This window comes from Rana temporaria, chromosome 10 (genome assembly GCF_905171775.1).
Source record: "Rana temporaria chromosome 10, aRanTem1.1, whole genome shotgun sequence".
In the NCBI taxonomy this organism is placed as follows: Eukaryota; Metazoa; Chordata; class Amphibia; order Anura; family Ranidae; genus Rana; species Rana temporaria.
In genome coordinates, this window is record NC_053498.1 from 15,283,902 (window position 1) to 15,307,332 (window position 23,431).

The following is a 23,431-nucleotide window of genomic DNA, read 5'->3' on the forward strand; positions in this document are numbered from 1 at the left end:
CGGAGGACAAAGTGGATCAGGAGCAGAACACAGCGAGCACAGAGAGGGACAGCGGAGGGTTATTGGTGCGGCTGTGGGGGCAGTTACAAGCACCAATCTCCCTGACAACCGTGGAAGGGAGAGGAGGAGAAGCGTCAGAAAAGCCATATGGGAGATCGGTGCTTATAACGGCCCCCACCGTTGCACCGATCATGCATGAGGCTGCCCAAGTTTCAGGTCAAGCATCAGAGCATTTGCACAAGTACAAGTACTCATGCAAATGCTCGGTATCGGCACCGATACTGATACTAGTATCGGTATCAGTGTAACCCTACTGATTGGTTTCTCTACAGAGCTGCACCAGTGCTTTGCACTCTCCAGGTTTAGTAAATCAACCCCTACGTGTCACACAACACTCGCAAATCGAGTCAGGATTTTTTTAAATACAGTGCTCGTATTGCGAAACGCTCGTTAACCGCGTTTCTCGCAATCTGAGGTTCCACTGTAATAAAGTCTAAAGAGAAAAATAAACTTTTTTATAATTATTTTGCAAAATTTTGATTTCTGACTTAGAAATATGGGAATTGATCAACATCTGCTGTATAAAGTTCACACAAATGTTCGGGTCACATATTCACATATACAATCTTTCAATTATAGGAAAGTTTAATCAGGCCAATCAAACTTTAATCCAGAAATGGTATGGCCCACAGTCCTGTCTGCACCGGGAAAACTGAGGGGAAAACTGAGAACCTGCTCGGTAACTTTTTCTCCCTACACACGGCCGGGTTTCCCAGCAGGAAAACTGCCATGAGAGCTTTGGTCGGGAAACCCGGCCGTGTGTATGCTTCACCACAGTGTTTCCCATAGGAAAACTGACATTTTCGAATTTTTCCCGCCGGAAGTCCCGGCGGTTTTCCTGATGGTAAAACTGCAATGGAGCATACACACGGCCGGGATTACCACCTTTGTCCACCTTTAGGAAATCCCTGAAAACTAATTTATTCAGGGAAGCCTATCTCACTCCCACCTGCCAAATGCCCTCTATCTCGGACTCCCTAAATACCAAATCACTCGTCTGCAAGTCGTTCAGAATACGGCCGCTCGACTTGTGACTGGGAAAAAACCATGGGAATCAATCTCACCTTCACTGAGATCCCTTCATTGGTTGCCAGTAAAAGACAGAATTACTTTCAAGGCACTCTGCCTAACGCATAAGTGTATTCAAGGAAGTGCCCCCCAATATCTATGCGATAAAATAAAAGTTTTACAACCCCAATCGCGTTCTGCGATCCACCAACCAAAATCTACTCCAGATACCCAAAACCAGATACAAGTCCAAAGGAGAACGAAGATTTGCAGTCCAAGGACCTAGACTATAAAACGCTCTACCAACCAGCTTCCGATTGGAGGTGAACTACCTGGCCTTCAGAGGAAAAATCAAAACCCATCTCTTCTGAGGGCAAAAGTTTACTTAGGATACTAATGGATACTAAGCGCCCAGAGGCGATTCAGCTCGCATGTGTTGCGCTATATAAGTTTCTCACTCACTCACCTAACAACTGTCCCCGAGCCACCCATATAAAATCATTCTTAGCAGCTATTACCTTTTGTACCACCACCCCCTCCCTTTAGAATGTAAGCTCTACGATCCGGGCCCTCCTGTACCTTCTGTATTGTACTGTACTGTAATTGTGTTGTCCCCCTATATAAATCGTGTGTAATAATAATAATAAAAATAATAATAATACAGCTTACTAGAATCTTTGCAATATACAGAGCTGACGGGAAAAGGACTGTAATTTCTCTAAACTGAACTGTGGTATTAGCAAGACTATAAGAAAACATTTACAGCTGCTTTTTTAATGATTTTCAGAGCTTACAAAACTTTGGATTCTGAATTACAACATGTAAAAATGAATAAAAGACTATAGTATGTCATTCATACAAACATACCGGTAACAGTCACAGTTACGATTGTGTTTCTATAGTTATAATTATTCGGGCTTGTCTCATTTTCATCAAACCGGAAATAATATGACCCAGAGTCTTCTTTCCTGGCATCAGTGATGGTCAGTGTACAATCTCCATTGTCTGGATTTCCCACTGCATGGAAGTTTGGTTTTGTCCCCGTCCTGGATTTATCACTATAAGTAACGTTGTTTCCATCACAAGTTCTCCATATGCCAGTAGAGTTGGTAAATGTTCTCCTGTTATCAGCAGTAAAGTTACATGGAATGGTGACACACAGACCCTCCTGCACAGTGACATTGTTGGCCATTCGGATAGAATATCCAGGTGGGTCACCAGAAGTGACACCTACGGAAAAAAGAAAGTTCTCTGAATAGAGAATACAAGTAGTCTTGTTTACCAAACATATAATATTTATTAACTAAAAGATCATCAAAATAAATGATAAACTTTTCTTTTATATCTTCCTGTAGTATGCCCCGTTCTTGTCCCCTTTACTTTTTTATGCTATGGAACTGCCAAACAGGTGACCCTAAGTCCTGAGAAGGGGGTCCTATCCGTGCCGTTTTCCCTGACAGGTATTATCACATATAGATGGTCTCTATCCTGTAGACATGTGCAGTTCGTTTCGTTCTGAATTTAAATTCTGACAAATTTTTGTTTTTTGTTCTGATGCATCCGAATTTCAGTATTACAATGGTACTGAATATAAACGAATCCGAAATAACGAAAATCAATTTAGACGAAATTCGAATTCAAATAGTTTTCAAATCATTTTCAAATCCGAATCGTTTTCAAATTCAAATAGTTTTTAAATTCGAAAAGTTTTTTCAATTTTCAAAGAGAATAAAATAGAATAAAAAAATAAAAGAACAGAATAGAAAAAAATAGAATACAAAATAATATAATATAACAGAAAAGAAAAGAATATAATAGATTAAAACAAAACTAAATTTTATAGAGAAAAAAAAAAGAACAGAATAGACTAGAACAGGGGTCTCCAAACTTTTCAAACAAAGGGCCAGTTTATTGTTCTTCAGCCTTTAGGAGGGCCGGATTGTGGCCAACGGGGCAGAAAATCCCCCGGGCCTAGCATTGGTGAGAATAAATGTGGCCTCATAGTTTGCGATCAGTAGGATAAGGAGTAGTGCCCCTATCAATAGGAGTAATTGTATCTCATCCTTGTTATCAGTGGAAGAAAAAGTGCCCCCTTGTTGGAGTCAGTGGGAAGAATAGTGCCTCATATCAGTGAGAGGAATAAAGCCCTGAGGGCCGGATAAAGGCTAGCAAAGGGCCAAATCTGGCCCTCAGGCCGCAGTTTGGAGACTACTGGACTAGAATATAAGAGAAACAAATACAACAGAATAGAATATAACCCTCTCCGGGAATTCGAATTTCAAATAGAATACATTTGAATACATAAGGAAAGAATAGAATAAAAAAAAATAGATTACAAAAAAATATAATAGACTAGACTATAATAGAATAGAAAAGAACAGAATAAAAAAAACAATAGAATATAACTGGAAATGGTACTACCCACTTTCTTCTCTGCAATACAGCTTACTAGAATCTTTGCAATATACAGAGATGACCGGAAAGTGACTGTCACTTCTCTCAACTGAACTTTTGTATTACAGGGTGGGCCATTTATATGGATACACCTTAATAAAATGGGAATGGTTGGTGATATTAACTTCCTGTTTGTGGCACATTAGTATATGTAAGGGGGGGGGGGGAACTTTTCAAGATGGGTGGTGACCATGGCGGCCATTTTGAAGTCGGCCATTTTGAATCCAACTTTTGTTTTTGGTGTATCCATATAAATGGCCCACCCTGTACTTTAGCAAGACTATAAGAAAACATTTACAGTGTTTTTTTTAATGATTTTCAGAGCTTATAAAACTTGGGATTCTGACTTACAACATGTAAATATGTATTAAAGCCTATAGTATGTCATTCATACAAACATACCGGTAACAGTCACAGAAACTATTGTGTTTATATAGTTATAATTATTCGGGCTTGTCTCATTTTCTTCAAACCGGAAATAATATAACCCGGCGTCTTCTTTCCTGGCATCAGTGATGGTCAGTGTACAATCTCCATTGTCTGGATTTCCCACTGCATGGAAGTTTGGTTTTGTCCCCTTTGTGGATTTATCACTATAAGAAACTTTGTTGTTTCCATTTCTCCATATGCCAGTAGAGTGTGTAAATGTTGTCCTGTTATCAGCAGTAAAGTTACATGGAATGGTGACACACAGACCCTCCTGCACAGTGACATTGTTGGCCATTCGGATAGAATATCTAGATAAGTCACCAGAAGTGACACCTACGGAAAAAAGAAAGTTCTCTAAATAGAGAATACAAGTAGTCTTGTTTAACAAACATATAATATTTTCTAAACTAAATAGCTATTGGGAAAGAGTATTTAAGATAATGTCGGAATTGACACACTCACGAATCTCTCCGAACCCGGCGTTGGCACTCCTGTCCTTGGGGGTTGATTTGGTGCCGAGTGACAAGCGCCACTCGGTGCTAAATCTCTTTCTGGCTGCTAGGCTGTTGATCACCAGAAAGTGGAAGAAGGTTGATCCCCCTACCATTACGGATGTGGTCGACCTGACTAATCTACACTGCACTTACGCTAGAATGTTAGCGTCCTCACTAGGACGTCTCCAGGCTTCTCTTGAACTTTGGTCGCCATTGTTAACCTGGTTCTCAAACACTGAATGGTCTTTAGTAACATGAGTATCAGCTTTCATCAATGTGTTCCATGGTGGAGTACCGGAGCCCACTGGAGGCAGTGTGATCCCTCTATGGGGCGTCCACGGGGCTCGGGGCTTAGAATGGCTTTAACTACTATAGCTGGAGTTTGACCGCACTCCTAAATAGGTGGTGATACTACTACCGTATTTTCCAGCGTATAAGACGACTTTTGGCATGTAAAAAAATGCCTTAAAACTCGGGGGTCGTCTTATACGCCGGGTACCTGTGTGTTCAGGCTGCGGGCATTCATTATATAAAAGCTCCTCCTCCATGCTGTTCCGTGATAGGCGGAACACTCATTTTTCATTTTCATTTTCAGTGTTCCGCCTATCACGGATGCCTTCTCATCCTCGGACGAGACGACATCCGAGATAGGCGGAACACTGAACAGAGGCTCTGCTGGGAAAATTAGTGTTCCGCCTATCACGGAACAGCATGGAGGAGGAGGCGCGGCTTTTGAATAATGGATGCCCGCAGCCTGACAAACGGTACCAACAGGAGAAGGTAGGGAGATTGTGACAGTGAGTTTGGCAATGGCACAGTGGGGCAGCATGTGTAATGGCACAGTGGGGCAGCATGTGTAATGACACAGTGGGGCAGCATGTGTAATGGCACAGCGGCTCATATGTAATGGCACAGCGAGGCATGTGTAATGGCACAGCGAGGTATGTGTAATGGCACAGCGAGGCATGTGTAATGGCACAGTGAGGCATGTGTAATGGCACAGTGAGATTTGAGAAAAGCTGAAAAAAGCCTGTTTCTGTCAGTGGTTGTTCCTGTCAGACTAGTAGGAAGGGGGTCGTCCTATACGGTGAGTATATCCCAAAACCAAAATTTTAGCTGGAAAATTAGGGGGTCGTCTTATACGTCGGCAACTATGGTACTTGTATGAATTGTACTGATTGCTCCCTTATTGATATTCTCCTTTAGTGAATATCCTGGTATGTTTGCAACTGACATTAACTTGTTCTGTACCGCACCATAGGCACATGTGCCACACATGTTTTCTGCCTTTAATGTTCATTCACTGAGCCTATGTACCTTTATTGTACACTGTACTGTACCCTTTTGTTCAATTTGAAAATTCAATAAAAAAGATTGAAATTAAAAAAAAACATATAATATTTATTACCGTATTTGCCGGCTTATAAGACGACTGGGTGTATAAGACGACCCCCCCAATTTTCCAGCTAAAATTTTGGTTTTGGGATATACTCGCCATATAAGACTACCCCCGTCCTACTAGTCATGCCTCGCCTCACGGTGCCACCATTACATGCCAGACTGTGCCACTACATACCTCACTGTGCCCCATTACATGCCAGACTCACTGTGCCACCATTACATGCCAGACTGTGCCACTACATGCCTCACTGTGCCCCATTACATGCCAGACTCACTGTGCCCCATTACATGCCAGACTCACTGTGCCCCATTACTTGCCAGACTGACTGTGCCCCATTACATGCCAGACTCACTGTGCCCCATTACATGCCAGACTCACTGTGCCCCATTACATGCCAGACTCACTGTGCCCCATTACATGCCAGATTCGCTGTTCCCTTATGACATGCCTGACTGTGTCTTGACGATCCCTTACCTTATCCTAAGACATGCAGAATTGCGGCCATCCATTTTTCAAAAGCCGCGCCTCCTTCTTCTGTTCTGTGATAAGTGGAACACTCAGCTTCCCAGGAGGCACTGTGTTCAGTGTTCGCCTATCACGGAGGCCCTCTCGTCCGAGGACGAGAGGGCCTCCGTGATAGGCAGACACTAAACACAGTGGGCCAGATTCAGCAATAGATACGACGGCGGATCTCCTGATCCGCCGTCGTATCTGTGAGACCCGACGGTCGGATCTGTGAGATCCGACGGTCGGAGCTATGCGACTGATTCATAAGAATCAGTTCCGCATAGATCTCCCTTAGTTCCAAATGGTGTAAGTGACTTACACCAGTCGAATCTTAGGCTGTAAACTCCCGCCGGCCGCTAGGTGTCGTCGCTATTTTTTACCCGTCGCATATGCAAATGAGGAAAGCCGCCGATTCACGTTCGTACGCCCGCCCGTCGCTCGTTTTCTACGTCGTTTGCGTTCGGGTTTTTCCGGCGGATAGCTACTCCTGCTATATGAGGGGTAGCTAATGTTAAGTATGGCCGACGTTCCCGCGCCGAGTTTTAAATTTTTTACGTCGTTTGCGTAACGCGAACAGGAATCCCGATGGCCGCAATCGACGTACCCGCCGCAAACAATGACATCCTAGCGACGTCATTTGGAGCATGCGCACTGGACTTTTTCGCGGCGGCGCATGCGCAGTTAAATCGGCGCGGGAACGCGCCTGATTTAAATTGTACACTCCCCCTAGCCGCGGAATTTGCATTCCGCCGGGGGGAGTTACGATCCAACGGTGCAGTTTGCGAGGTAAGTGCTTGCTGAATCATGCACTAGCCTCGCTAAATTGCACCGGCGGATCGTAAACCAGGTAGATCTAGCGGATCTAAAGATCCGCTGATCTACCTGAATCTGGCCCACTGTCTCTTGGGAAGCTGAGTGTTCCGCCTATCACGAAACAGAAGAAGTAGGAGGCGCAGCTTTGAAAAATGGACAGCCGCGATTCTGCATGTCTTAGGATAAGGAAAGGGATGTTGGGTTAACGTTGTATAAGACGACCCCTGACTTTTAAGAAGATTTTGAGGGGTTAAAAAGTCGTCTTATACGCCGGAAAATACGGTAACTAAAAGATAATCAAAATAAATTATAAACTTTTCTTTTATATCTTCCTATAGGATGCCCCGTTCTTGTCCCCTTTATATTTTTATGCAGCACTGTATCTCCTTTTGCTATGGCACTGCCAAATAGGTGACCCTAAGTCCTGAGAGTGGGGTCCTATCCATGCCGTTTCCCTGACAGGTATTATCACACATGGATGGTCTCTATCCTGTAGACATGTGCAGTTTGTTTCGTTCTGAATTGAAATTCGGACTAAGTTTCTTTTTTTGGAAGTTTGGATGTATCCGAATTTCTGAATTACAATAGTACCGAATATAAACGACTCCGAAATAACGAAAAAGAAATTCGGACGGAATTTGAATTCCAACCGTCTTCGAATCGTTTTCGAAACGTTTTCGAAACGTTTTCGAATACAAATCGTTTTCAAATTCCAAAAGTTTTCAAATTCAAATAGGTTTCCAATTTCCAAAGAGAATAAAATAGAATAGAAAATAAAGGAATAGATACATATTTGATGGAAATTTATGTGACAATGGACTCTCTGCCTCCTTTTGAATAAATAAAGAATTTGAAAGAAAATAAAGGAATAGAATAGAAAAAAAAATGAATAGAAAAGAATACAACAGAAAATAAAAAAAGAATAGAATATAATAGGGTAAAACTGGTTTGGCTGTATCCAAATTTTGCAGGGGGTCTAAACCAGCCCACAGACATGAACTGTGGGGAAAGCAGACTGGCTTGCTGGGTGGCGGATAGCAGAACAGATCAGCCGAAGAGTTATTGAGAGCTTCAGGTGGCTCAGTAGGAAGAGCGGACACAGAAGGGGTCCTGGGTTCAAACCACATAACACATAATGAAAGACCAACACTTCTGCTTTGTTCTGTCACAAAACACCTTTGCTCTGTGAATCCAATGTAACACAGGAACTACTGAAAGGCCTCAAGCTATTTTAGAATGAGTGCATGTGACGGAAGTCACTCTGGGGGGGCATGGAACCCAGCTTAGCTTACAGAGAGGTTGGGAAACCCCTGTCTCAGCTCCCCATGCCACGTATATGTGTAGGTCACCCAGAGGCGGATCTGTAATTAGGCAAATTAGGCGGTCGCCTTAGACCTCGCCCCCACAGGGGCCTCGCGGCCGCCTAATTTGACTAAAGGAAATTTCTATAAACAGTGGCCCGGATTCAGAAAGGAGATACGACGGCGTATCTCCGGATACACCGTCGTATCTCTGAGTGTGCGTGGTCGTAACAATGCGACTGATTCAGAGAATCAGTTACACATAGATTTCTCTAAGATCCGACCGGCGTAAGTGTCTTACACTGGCGTATCTTAGGCTGCATATTTACGCTGGCCGCTAGGTGGCGCTTCCGTATATTTACGCGAGGAATATGCAAATGAGCTAGATACACCAATTCGAAACGTACGTCCGGCCAGCGCATTTTTTTACGTCGATTACGTTAAGCTTTTTCCGGCGTAAAGTTACCCCTGCTATATGAGGCATAGCTAATGTTAAGTATGGACGTCGTTCCCGCGTCAAGTTTTTAAAATTTTACGTCGTTTGCGTAAGTCGTTCGCGAATAGGGCTGTACGTAAGTTACGTTAAGCATTGACGATTTGCGGCGTAATTTCGAGCATGCGCACAGGGATTTTTTCACGAACGGCGAATGCGCCGTTCGTAAAAAACGTCAGATACGCGGGGTCGCAGTTAATATACATAAAACACGCCCACATCATCCACATTTGAATTAGGCGGGCTTACGCCGACACACATACGTTACGCCGCCGTAACTAAGGGGCGCAAGTTGTTTCTGAATACGGAACTTGCGCACAAATTTACGGCGGCGTACCGTATCTGCGATACGTTACGCCCGCCCATAGGTAGACAATTCTATCTGAATCCGGGCCTGTGAATTTATAGTTCATAGATTTGCCTAAGGCCTCACAAAGCAAAGAGCCACCTCTGAAGTCACCCTGTGTCTATTAGGGGCACAGGGTGACCGAGCAAATAATGGACAACTGCTTACCGACTGACTCACTCACATTTACTTTGGCAGAATGGCACGGGCAGGCAAAGCAACGTATATTTACGTTGCTTTGAACCTGCCCAGCCTAGTGGGCGCGCACGCGCCCACCGCGGTCTCCGTGATGATGCCCGCGGGACCCGCAAAATCGATGTCCGCCAGTGTCCCGTGATCAGGTCACGGAACGGCAGAACGGGGGGATGCCTTTGCAAACAAGGCATCTCCCTGTTCTACCTAGTGACACAACAATAATTGTCTTCTCCCTCTCGTCGGGAGTAGCGATCAGTGACATGTCACAGTAAGCCACGCCCCCTAAAGCTGATGAAAACAGACTGATGGACTGTTTTCATTGGACAAACCGATCGTGTGTGGGCCCCATCGGTATGTTTTTCATCAGTGAAAAAAAAATAGAACATGTTTTAATTTTTTTTTAAGGATAAAAAACTGATAGAAAAAAACGATCGTCTGTGAGAAAAATCCACGCATGCTCATAATCAAGTCGACACATGCTCGGAAGCATTGAACTTGATTTTTCTCAGCACGTCGTAGTGTTTTACGTCACCGCGTTGGACACGGTCGGATTTTTGACTGATGGTGTGTAGGCAAGACTGATGAAAGTCACCTTCATCGGATATCCAACGAAAAAATCCATCGGATTAGATTTTATCAGATATCCGATCGTGTGTACAGGGCATTACAGTTAGAATCACTCCCTAGGTCACACTTAACCCCTTCCCAGACAGTCAAATTTATACAGTAATCAGTGCATTTTTATAGCACTTATCGCTATATAAATGTGAAGTGTGCCAAAATAGCATCAAAAGTGTCCGATGTGTCCGCCATAATGTTGCAGTCATGATAAAAATAGCAGATCATAACACGTAAAAAAATAATAATCAAAATGCCATAAATCTATCCCCTATTTTGTAGACACTATGGGCCAGATCCACATAGATCGGCACTGGCGCAGCGTATCAGAGATTCGCTACGCCGCCGTAACTTACTTGGCTTTGTTTCAAATCCTCAAAGATTTTGCACCGTAAGTTACGGCGGCGTAGTGTATTTCTCGCGGCGTATTTCAAATTGAAGCGCGTCCCCGCGCCGAATGAACTGCGCATGCTCCGTTTCTAAATTTCCCGCCGTGCTTTGCGCGAAATGACGTCCCAACGACGTCATTTTTTTAACTTAGACGGGACTCACGTACATTCCGATTCACGGACGACTTACGCAAAAAATAAAAAAAAATTCAAATTTCGACGCGGGAACGACGGCCATACTTAACATGGCAAATCTACTGGGGTCTCCTGCTATTGTCTGTTTAATAAGGTTTTCTGTGTTAATACTCAGGATAATGTGTAATATACTTTGTTTTAGCCTTTTTGCCAGGCAGTCTGGTCACCCAGGCTGGTTTAAGTGCTGAGTTAATTAGCATGTTAATATAATTTTAAGCTAGTAGTTGCTAGAGGGGGATTAGCCATGAGTCAGCCCTACCTCGTTATATAAACCATTGTGTGATGTATTGGGAAAATATTTGGGTTGTTGTTCATGTAGGGGACTGATCTACTTTTCAAGTGTAAAAAAAAAACCTGTGTTCTTGTTCAATACACAGTTCCAGTTTTGCAACTGAGCTAGTCCCGTCTAGTTATTGGTTTCAATATATGACTATAATATCTGATATCTATGATCAGACTGGAGGAAGCGGTATATTGATGGAAGCACTCAGGCACAGTGTGGGACGGTTCCATCAAAGTGTATAAATCCCCAATGCTTCACTGATCTAAAATCTCCCACATTTAATGCATCATATGTACCTTTCCAGAGCAGGAACCAATGCACTGCCACCATCTGCAGCAAGATCACACCTCTCTGATGATGCATCCCGACCACGAGAACAACTCCAGCTCTGTACAGGATCTGTAAACTAACAAAACAGATTCAAAGATGGGAAAACAGGAAACATATCTTTTCTTAGTTCTATGACTTTGCTTAACCACTTAAGCCCCGGACCAATATGCTGCCTAAATACCCAAGGTGTTTTTACAGTTCGGGACTGCGTCGCTTTAACAGACAATTGCGCGGTCGTGCGACGTGGCTCCCAAACAAAATTGGCGTCCTTTTTTCCCCCACAAATAGAGCTTTCTTTTGGTGGTATTTAATCACCTCAGCGTTTTTTTGTTTTTTTTGCGCTATAAACAAAATTAGAGCGACAATTTTTGAAAAAAATGCAATATTTTTTACTTTTTGCTATAATAAATATCCCCCAAAAACATATATAAATTTTTTTTTTCCTCAGTTTAGGCCGATACGTATTCTTGTACCTATTTTTGGTAAAAAAAATCGCAATAAGTGTTTATCGATTGGTTTGCGCAACATTTACAGCGTTTACAAAATAGTGGATAGTTTTATTGCATTTTTATAAAAAAAAAAATTTCTTACTACTAATGGCGGCGATCAGCGATTTTTTTCGTGACTGCGACATTATGGCGGACACTTCGGACAATTTTGACACATTTTTGGGACCATTGTCATTTTCACAGCAAAAAATGCATTTAAATTGCATTGTTTACTGTGAAAATGACAGTTGCAGTTTGGGAGTTAACCACAGGTGGCGCTGTAGGATTTAGTGTACACCTAGTGTGTGTTTACAACTGTAGGGGGGTGTGGCTGTAGGAATGACGTCATCGATCGAGTCTCCCCTATAAAGGGGATCACTCGATCGATGCAGCGCCACAGTGAAGCACGGGAAAGCCGTGTTTACATACGGCTCTCCCCGTTCTTCAGCTCCGGGGAGCGATCGCGACGGAGCGGCTATAAACAAATAGCCGCGCCGTCGTCCCGGATCGCTCCCCGAGGGAACCCGACCGCCGCGTGTAGGCAGGGACGTACAGGTACGCCAATGTGCCTGTACGTGCCATTCTGCCGACGTATATGTACATGCGGCGGTCGGGAAGTGGTTAAGACAGTCCCATCAGTATTCAGCAGTTCCAGGAGTGTTGGATGTCTGTGTACCCCTCTGAATGCTGAGGTTCCATCCTTCAGCCTCTACATCACTATTGAGTTCTGTAGTGACATTAGGGTTGCCACCTGTCCGGGATTCACCCGGACAGTTCGGGTTTGGAATCATGTGTTCGGGTTTCAGACCACCTGAAACCCGGACACATTATTCAGATAAGACTATGGCTTCCCAGCAGGGTTTCTGGATGCAGTTGTGTACATCGGGAGTGTCTGTTACACTCTCTTTCCCACTGCTCAAAGCCAGCACCTGTCAATTCCCCCTCCCACCACACAGACGGAAGAGGAGAGAGGGCTTGATCTGCAGCTCTTCCTCCTGCCCCTACCCCTCTGTGTCTGCCCGCACTCCAATCCCCGGTGCTGTGCCTCAGAAAAGGAAAGTGGGGGCCGGAAATTTGAAAAAATCCAGCAGCCTCATCTACATCTAGATGAGAGGTGCTGACTGTCAAGGGGTGAGTGAGCTCACCATCCATCCCTTTCTGTGACTGAAGTCCCCCCCCCTTCTCTCTCCTGCTTCTGAGTAAGTAAACTAAGGTAAATCAGGGTTCTCAGAGCACCCCCTACATCAGAGTTCCCCTTTACACCAGAGGTCACAGTGTTCCCCCTTAAATCAGGGTTCACAGAGCATCCCTTATGTTAGAGTCCCCAGAGTTTTCCCTTAATGCAGAGTCTTCCCCACCCCTCCCTTTACAGTGTAAGGAAACTCTGATGTAAAAGGGGAACTCTGTGGACTCTGATGTAAAGGGGGAACTCTGTGGACTCTGATGTAAAAGGGGAACTCTGTGGATTTTGATGTAAAAGGGGAACTCTGTGGACTCTGGTGTAAAGAAGACTCCTGTGCTTAACTTCAAAATATATGCATAGCTTATATATATATACAAAATTATGTGCGCCGCTAAAGTGTCCGGGTTTGACTTGAAGAAAAGGTGGCAACCCTAAGTGACATAAAAGTTTGAGGGAGGAAGAAGCAGATGCAACAGGCAACCCCGGCATCCAACACTCCTGAAATGTTGAATACTAAATAGTCTTTAGGAGGCTGGAAGAAATGGAAGAAAGATGAAAGACACAGCAGTAATGAGTATAAAACTTCTATCCTTTCAGGGACCTGGATATACCAATAATTTGAGCCTTAATTGGCAGGGTAAGTTTAAAGGCATTGTACATTTCCTATTTTTTTGTGTTGTTTTAACTAGGTATGTTTGTTGTTTGTTTGCCTTCCTTTGTAATGATGGGCTCACATGTTGTGCCCGCAGTTTGTAGTGTGACAGTTGATCAATTCCCATATGTTCATGTATTCATTCAACTAGCTTGTCCTTAAGGATAGACAGTTACTTGTTACCAGGTCACACAGCTTGCAATGCATTCTTCACCATTTTAAATTGTATTACTATTTGGGCCAGATCTATAGATCCGCTCGATCTACGTGAATTAAGATCCGCTCCCGCAAGTTTAGGAGGCAAGTGGCTAATTCACAAACCACTTACCTCCAAACTTGCGGCGGCGGATCCTAAATCCCCCGGCAGAATTCAAATTCCGCGGCTAGGGGAGTGTACTATTTAAATCAGGCGCGTTCCCGCGCCGATTTAAATGCGCATGCGCCGTCCGGGGAATTTCCCGGCGTGCATTGCTCCCACTGACGTCACTAGGACGTCAGTGGTTTCGACGTGAGCGGGACTTGCGACGCGCGTGTTCGTGAATCGGCGTACGCAAACGACGTTGGAAAATTCAAATTCGATGCGGGAACGCCGGCTATGCTTAACATTGGCTGCGCCTGCTAAAAACAGGGGTAAGTATACGACGGAAAACCGCTACGGAAACGACGTAAGAACACTGCGACGGGTCCGCGTACGTTCGTGAATTTGCGTATCTCGCTGATTTACATATTATTTATCATAAATCAGCGGGAACGCCCCCGGCGCCATTTTTAAATTGAAAAAAAAGATCCGACAGTGTAACACAGTGTAACACTGTCAGATCTTAGCCATATCTATGCGTATCTGATTCTATGAATCAGGCGCATAGATAGGACCAGTGTAAGTCAGAGATACGATGGTGTATCTGGAGATACACCGTCGTATCTCTTTGTGAATCTGGCCCTTAAAGTCTAACCTGCAGTGTACTAGACTGAGAGACCCCGAAACTAGACATGTGCGGTTCGTTTCATTCCGATTTAATATTCGAACACATTTTTTGTTATTCTGAGATTCCGATATATCTGAACCCCCGAATTATAATATAATTTTTTTTTACCAAATGCTCTGAATAACGTAAGAAAATTCTTCCGAATTTGGGAAATTCGGACTGAAATTCGAATCAAATTTTACATTGAACTCCAGTCGAATTCTACACATATTTCTGAAATCAAAGACTGTGGGCCGGATTCAGATACATTTGTGTATCTCTCCGGCCGGCGTAACGTATCTCAGATACGTTACGCCGCCGTAATTTAAGGCGCAAGTTCCGTATTCAGAAAGAACTTGCGCCCTATGTTACGGCGGCGTAACGTATCTGGTCCGGCGTAAGCCTGCGTAATTCAAATGGGGATGTTGGGGGTGTGTTTTATTTAAATTGTACTTGACCCCGCGTTTTTGACGTATTTTTGGAACGGCGCATGCGCCGTCCATAAAATATCCCAGTGTGCATTGCGCCAAAGTACGCCGCAAGGACGTATTGGAATCAACGTGAACGTAAATGACGTCCAGCCCTATTTGCGAACGACTTACGCAAACGACGTAAAATTTTCTAAATTGAGAAGATGAAGCACTACAAGTCCCAGCAGTCTAACTACAATAACAGGCTCCGAGGTGGATGGGTGGGCCACCTCGAAAGGCTCATGGAGAAGATGGAGATTGGAGAACTACAAGTCCCAGCAGGTTATACATACAATAAGGCTCTGAGGTGGATGGGTGTGGATTGCATGCACCTGAGCCCAGGAGAAGATGTGGAACTACAAGTCCCAGCAGGTTATAATATAAGGCTCTGAGGTGGATGGATGTACAAGAAGTGGGAGGGGCCCATCGTGGAGGGGCGGGGTCTTGCGCCCCCCCATCCTAAAACTTCACCAGCTGCCACTGTTCATTAGAATTACTTAAGTAACTTAAAAAACACTCACACAAGGAACTTACGATAATCATAGCACTGGTCATCTTTATATACGATACTCTTGCAGATACAGAATTATCTTCACTTTCTTTTATTCATTTCGTAATTTTTTCTATGAGTAATCTAATTGTTGTTCATAAAATCACCAATAAAGATAGCTATGCTTCCCCCTACACTCTGTACTCTATACAATATATACAGTGCCACAATTCATAAACTCCAACATATAAAAAAAAAAAAATGTGGGATATTTATTATAGCAAAAAGTAAAAAATAGTGGGGTAGATTCACAAAGGAGATACGCCTTCTTATCTCTGAGTCTGGGCGGTCGTATCTATGCGCCTGATTCATAGAATCAGTTACGCATAGATTTCTATTAGATCCGACCGGCGTAAGTCTCTTACGCCGTCGGATCTTAACTGCATATTTACACTGGCCGCTAGGGGCGTGTACGCTGATTTACGCCTAGAATATGTAAATCAGCTAGATACGCAAATTCACGAACGTACGCCCGGCCGACGCAGTACAGTTACGCCGTTTATGTTAGGCTTTTCCCGGCGTAAAGTTACCCCTGCTATATGAGGCGTATATGCGGCGTACCAATGTTAAGTATGGACGTCGTTCCCACGTCGAATTTTGAAAAATTTACGTTGTTCGCGTAAGTCGTCCGTGAATGGGGCTGGACGTCATTTACGTTCACGTCGAAACCAATACGTCCTTTGCGGCGTACTTTGGAGCAATGCACACTGGGAAATTCCACAGACGGCGCATGCCGTGGAAAAACGTCAATCACGTCGGGTCATAGTTAATTTACATAACACACGCCCACCTCTTCACAATTTGAATTAGGCGGGCTTAAGCCGGCCTATTTACGCTACGCCGCCGCAACTTTCATTTGAGAATACGGCACTTGCCTGTAAATAGGATACGTTACGCCCGCACAAAGATACGCCATTCTACGTGAATCTACCCCATTGTGTTTTTTTCAAAATTGGTGATCAAATACCACCAAAAGAGGTGATCAAATACCACCAAAAGAAAGCTCTATTTGTGGGGAAAAAAGGATGTAAATTTTGTTTGGGTACAACGTCGCATGGATCAGTTAAAGCGACGCTGTAACTCCACTTTAAGGTCAGCAAAGGCTGCCTATAGTCTCCACCTCAATATTCCCTCAGGTACTGGGTGGCTTTGATGGGTACCTAGATGTAAAGAGGACTCTGAGGGCGACCCAGATGTATGCCCTCAAATATATGTAAAATATACTATGCCCCCTTATACTGAAAAGCTTGGAAAACCCCGACATATTAGATAAAAAGGGCCAGATTCTCAAAGGCGTTACGACGGCGCAACACCATTAGCGCCGTCGTAACTCCTCATCTGGCCCCGGGTATCTATGCGACTGATTCTTAGAATCAGTTGCGCATAGATACCCATTAGATCTGACATGCGTAAGGCTGTTACGCTGTCAGATCTTAAAAGTAATTTTTTTTCCCGCCACTAGGTGTCGCATCGTCCTTTTCCCCGTCGTCTATGCAAATGAGGTAAGTACGCGAGATTCCCGAACCTACGCGTGTCCGACGCTGAGAATTTACGTTGTTTCCGTAGCGTACGCGACGCGTAAGGTTGGGCGGGCTTGCGCCGAGCGAATTAACGATACACCGCCGCAAGTTTACAGGTAAGTGTTCTGAGAATCAGGATGTAAACCTGTAAACCTGCGGCGGTGTAGCGTACAGCACATACATTACGCTGCCCAGGAGCAACGTTAATGTATGAGAATCTGGCCCAAAGAATATAATTCCTTTTACTGAAAAAAAACATACAATAGTCATGACAAAGGAACTGAGACTCCACTAGTGAAAGCAAAAAACAGCCTTTGAGGCCCCGTACACACGACAGAGTTTCTCGGCAGAATTCACCGAGAAACTCGGTCAAAACCCGGATTCTGCCGAGAAACTCTGTCGTCTGTACAGTTTTGGATCGATGGAGCCGCCGAGGAGCTCGACGAGAAAATAGAGAACATGTTCTCTATTTTCTCGTTGTTCTATGGGAGAAGGCGGCCCGCCGAGCTCCTCGGCGGCTTCATCCCAAAACTCGACGAGGAACTCGACGTGCCAAGCACGTCGAGTTCCTCTGTCGTGTGTACGGGGCTTCAGAGTTACAATTTTTAAAAGAAATTAAAGATTCATTAACAAATCATGGAGGTTTATTTGATGAATCTTTAATTTAAAAGAAATTGTAATTCTGAAAAATATATATTTTTTTGCTTTCACCAGTGGAGTCTCATTCTGATTCATCTAAACATCTCCACTACCACCCTACTCCTCCGTAGCCAACCAGCCAATAAAGACAATAAAGGGATTTTCAATTTTGCATCGAACAAACTTATATATACAAATGGTTTAATAAATAGACATACCTGGAGTCTGAGGGCTTAATCTGTACTGTGTGATTACCTCTGTCAATATCGTCGTAGTCTTGGTGCTGGTATAAGAAAATATGTCCTGTGTATACCCCAGACTGGCAAGCTGGTTCTTTGCACCCTTTTATATCAATTATTGTTTTAGACACTTTTTTACCATTTCTCTTTTATGTTTCTAAGTCTGTATCAGTTAATCACACTGCAACTTCCTTCATACTTTCACACCGAAAATACAACACAGATGAATTTTCCTGGAACATATGTTAGAAATGACAGTGACTGATTCACCAATGTTGAAAGTCATATTTACAGCTTTATTGTGTCCCATAATAATATAATTATTTGATTGTATCAATGACCTCTCTGCAATTTCCTGCATACTTTTCTATACACATTGGGCTAGATTCAGTAACACTTACGACGGGCGTATCAGTAGATACGCCGTCGTAAGTCCGAATCTGCGCCGTCGTATCTTTAAGCGTATGCTCAAATTGAGATACGCTTAAATGTTGCTAAGATACGACCGGCGTAAGTCTCCTACGCCGTCGTATCTTAGGGTGCATATTTACGCTGGCCGCTAGGTGGCGCTTCCGTTGATTTCCGCATAGAATATGCAAATGAGCTAGATACGCCGATTCAGAAACGTACGTGCGCCTGGCGGATTTTTTTACGTTGTTTACCTAAGGCTTTTTCCGGCGTAAAGTTCCCCCTGCTATATGAGGCGTACGCAATGTTAAGTATGGACGTCGGGACAGCGTCGAATTTTCCGTCGTTTACGTTGTTTGCGTAAATCGTTCGCGAATAGGGCTTTGCGTGAATTACGTTCACGTCGAAAGCATTGACTATTTGCGACGTGATTAGGAGCATGCGCACTGGGATACGTTCACGGACGGCGCATGCGCCGTTCGTTAAAAAAGGCATTTACGTGGGGTCATGTTTTATTTACATAAAACACACCCACCTATTCACAATTTGAATTAGGCGCGCTTACGCCGACAGATTTACGCTACGCCGCCGTAACTTAGGGAGCAGGTTCTTTCTGAATACAGAACCTGACTCACTAAGTTACAGCGGCGCTACGCCCGCACAAAGTTAAGGTGGGCTTTCTGAATCTAGCCCTGTATATTTAAAGTATGTATGTTTTTTGGGGTTTTTAACCAGTTGCCGACCGCCGCCAGTAGATATACGTCGGCAGAATGGCTGGTGTGTGCAAAGCAACGTATGGGTACGATGCTTTGAAATTCCCGATGTGTGGGCGCGCACCCCGTCGCAAGCTTCATGACCGTGCCCGCGGGACATGTGGACTCGATGTCCTTCAGTGTCCCGCAATTGTGTCACGTGGCTGCAGAACGGGGGGATGCTTGTGTAAACAATGCGTTTCCCTGTTCTGCCTAGTGACAGGACAGTGATCGTCTGCTCCCTGACATCGGGAGCAGTGATCAATGTCGTGTCACTCGTAGCCCAGCCCCCACACAGTTAGAATCACTCCCTAGGACACACTTAACCCCTTCCCCGCCCCAAACTGGTTAACCACTTCCCTGCCAGTGTCATTTACACAGTAATCAGTGCATTTTTATAGCACTGATCGCTGTATAAATGACCATGGTTCCAAAATAGCATCAAAAGTGTCTGATGTGTCCGCCAATACCGTCGCAGTCACAATAAAAATAGTAAAAAAATAATTATTAATAAAAATGCCTATAAATGTATCCCCTATTTTGTAGACGCTATAAGTTTTGCGCAAACCAATCAATATATGCTTATTGCGTTTTTTTTTTTTACAAAAAATATGTAGAAGAATACATATCGGCCTAGACTGAGGAAAACAATTTGCCCACCCGGGCTTCATTTGATTATAGGCTGGGCAGGAACTGGTTAAACAGTTGACACCAGAACAAGTGTCCCCATTGAAAGATTCCCCCTCTATACCTATTCCAGTGACAATCAAAAATATGGATTTCCCAGTCAGTTTCGGTGACAGTGATAAAAGGATGAATCTCCTCAGAGGGACGAGAGTAAGGCCTTGTACACACGACCGAGAAACTCGTCGTAAAAGAAACATCGTTTTCCTCAACGAGTTCCGTGTCAGACTTGTCGAGGATCTTGTCAAGCTTTCTTTGCATACACACTGTCAAGACAAAATCTCGTCGTTCTCAAACGCGGTGACGTACAACACGTACGACGGCACTATAAAGGGGAAGTTTGATTCCACTGGCGCCACCCTTGGGGCTGCTTTTGCTAATCTCATGTTACTGCGTGTTAAGTAAAAGCTTGGTGAGAGACGATTCGCGCTTTTCAGTCTGTTACAGCGCGAGGAATGTGCTATCTCAATTACGAACGCTACTTTTACCAAAAGTGCGCTCCCGTCTCATACTTTATTCTGAGCATGCAAGGGTTTCTAAGCATACACACGAAAGTGTTTCTCGTCGTAAACCAACACGACGAGGAAATTGAGACTCCCGACGAGAAAAAAAGAGAACTTGTTCTCTTTTTTTTTCGTCGAGATCCACGACAGTTTTCTCGGCGAAAAACATACACATGACCGTTTTCCTCGGCAAAAAAGCTCTGCCACCAAGTTTCTTGATGGATTTTGTCAAGGAAAACGGTCGTGTGTACGAGGCCTAAGACAATTTTGCCAAGGGTTCTAATCTTTCTAAACTTCATCCATTTTTTTTAAGTTTGCTTCAGATACATTTTAAATCAAGCTTCTGAAACCTGTTACAATATCAGTTAAACATATACTACAGGTGAAACAAAATGCTTATAAAAAAAATATTTAATGAAAAAATATTTTTAGCAAGACAAGACAAATACAGGTACAGCAATATAATGCAATGTTCATAAAAAATTCAAAAGAGATCATAGCATAACAAATTTGACCTTCAACCCCCCCCCCTCTATTCCAAAATCCTCCCTAAAATCAAATCAGTATTTGCAGGGCCGGATTCCAGACAAGGCCAACAAGGCCAGGCCTTGGGGCGGCAGTGGGTGCAGGGGCGGCACTGCAGCTGAGAGGAGAGGACACTTTCATTTCCGGAGTCCCCCCCGTCATGTCACGGATGGTGAGAGGAGAGAAAACAGAGGGAAGAGGAGGCCATCTCAATGTAATTTTCGGCAGCAGCACCCCCCAATGATCAATGTCATATTCGGCAGCAGCACCCCCCCTGCTTCCCAGTGTCCTGCCGAAAAAGTCCCCCGGCGAATAATGTCCCCCCTGTACTGCGCAGGCGGGGGCGGCATTGAAGGACCCGGTCTTGGGGCAGCAAAGGGAGTAAATCCGGGCCTGAGTATTTGGTGTGAACACCCTTTGCCTTCTGCAAGGTTCACTTGCACACAGTTATTGAAGGAACTTGGCAGGTAGGTTGTTCCAAACATCTTGAAGAACTAATCACTAGACATGTGCACACTGAAATATTTAGTTTCGGAATTTCGTTTCCATCTGAAAAATTTATTTATTTAGTTACTCCCAAAATGTGTTTTTATTTATTTAGTTTCGTTAAAGAATGCATACGTCCGAAAATCCGAATGAATTAAGGTCGAATGTCATTGAAGGCTTATGGTGTCTGTTGGATGTTCTAAGAAGATTCAACGGAGGAGCTAAACTGTACAAAGCCGCAATTGTACATTTCCGGTCGAATGTTCCGCCCACAAGCTAAAGAAGAATTCTAATCTTGTATGACACTAGTAATAATTATATTTATAAATTATTATTACTAGTCAACCAACATTCTAATTCTCCTATAGCCTATGGGCGGAGCATTTGACCGGAAATGTACAATTGCGGCGTCGTACGGTTTAGCTGCTTCGTCGAATCTTCTTAGAACTTTTGACAGACACCACAAGCCTTCAATGACAGATTCAACGTTTGTATGTTTTTCGCTGCTTCGTCAAATCTTCATCGTTTATATCGAATGGTCTACCCCAACACTGTCTCTATAATCATGGTGAATCCTTTCTCTCTATGTCGAATAATCTTGGACTAATAGAGTTAGGTTAGGCACATTCGACCGCAGGTTCGATAGACACAGATTGCTATTGTCAGCGTCATGTTGAATCTCCTATCTATATCCAACTGTTGTAGCAACGAAAACGAAAATAAAGCATTTTTTATTTCAGATCTTTTGGATTTCGGATTCTGCACGTTCGTTTTTGCTTGTTAAAAAGATAACGAAAATGCCAGAAATTCGGATGAAAATACATTCGGACGAAAACGAATGCACATGTCTTGTAACCACAGATCATCTGTGGATGTCGGCAGGCAGACTCCATGATATTGAGATCAGGACTCTGCGGGGGCTAAACCGTTACTTCCAGGGGTCCTTGTTATTATTTATACTGAAGATAGTTCTTAAAGCGGAGGTTCACCCTAAAAGAATTATATACCATCCCGTCCAGCATACTAGCGTCAGCTACAGTATGCCTTTTTTTTTTCCGCGTATTTACCGTTTAATCCTTCAGTTTATTTACAGACTCCCCTCTTCATAGGCGTTCCTATGAAGAGGGGAACATGATTGACGTCCGGCTATGGCGCGTCACGCGTTCCGAAAATAGCCGAAATAGGAGTCGGCTGTATACGGCGCCTGCGCAGTCATCTCCTAGTCCATGCGCAGGCGCCGTATAACGCCGTGAAGAGCCAAGACCTAGTCTAGTCATGTTTTCCTGCATTGTTGAGTCGTTTAGCCTTGTTTCCATGTACTATGCAAATGACTAAGCCCCAGAGGGCAGTGTGAATTGTGTCAGAGAGCATGGTTAGTTGGCAGACACATGTAGGCTGAAGCCGATCCTCACTTGTATGTCATGGTGGCTGGTCAGGAGAGCGGAGTCTACTATCTACTTAACTACACGTTCAAGAACATTGTGAGACAAATTGTGCAATTGGTTTTCTTTGGAATGTAACCATAGCCAAAAAAATATGGAAGCAAAATTGATAACCAATCAAAAACATGTTTGATTGATTATTATTTTGCTTCCATATTTTTGCTAAAATATGCATTTAGGTTATTATTTATTTAAATTTTGATTGAGATGCAACATTTAATTAGGCGATTTTGAGCGTGTGAATTGCATGCTTTTTATGTTTTCTACTCTGTAGTTGCAATTAACAGGGAACATAAGATCTACTGATTGAGAAGCTAAAGCTGTAAGCAGAGGGTGTATCAAACCTTTGCTGAGAGGCCACTTCTTCCTTACATAGAGCAAGAATTATTTTCTGCCGTATTGTCAAGGAAATTGTATGCACATGTGCATATGATAATAATAATTCTCAAGTGACAACCAGAGATTCCCTAAAGCCTCGTACACACGATAGGTTAACCAGAGGACAACGGTCTGAAGGACCGTTGTCCTAGGTTAACCGATGAAGCTGACTGATGGTCCGTCGCGCCTACACATCATAGGTTAAATAACCGATCGAGTCAGAACACGGT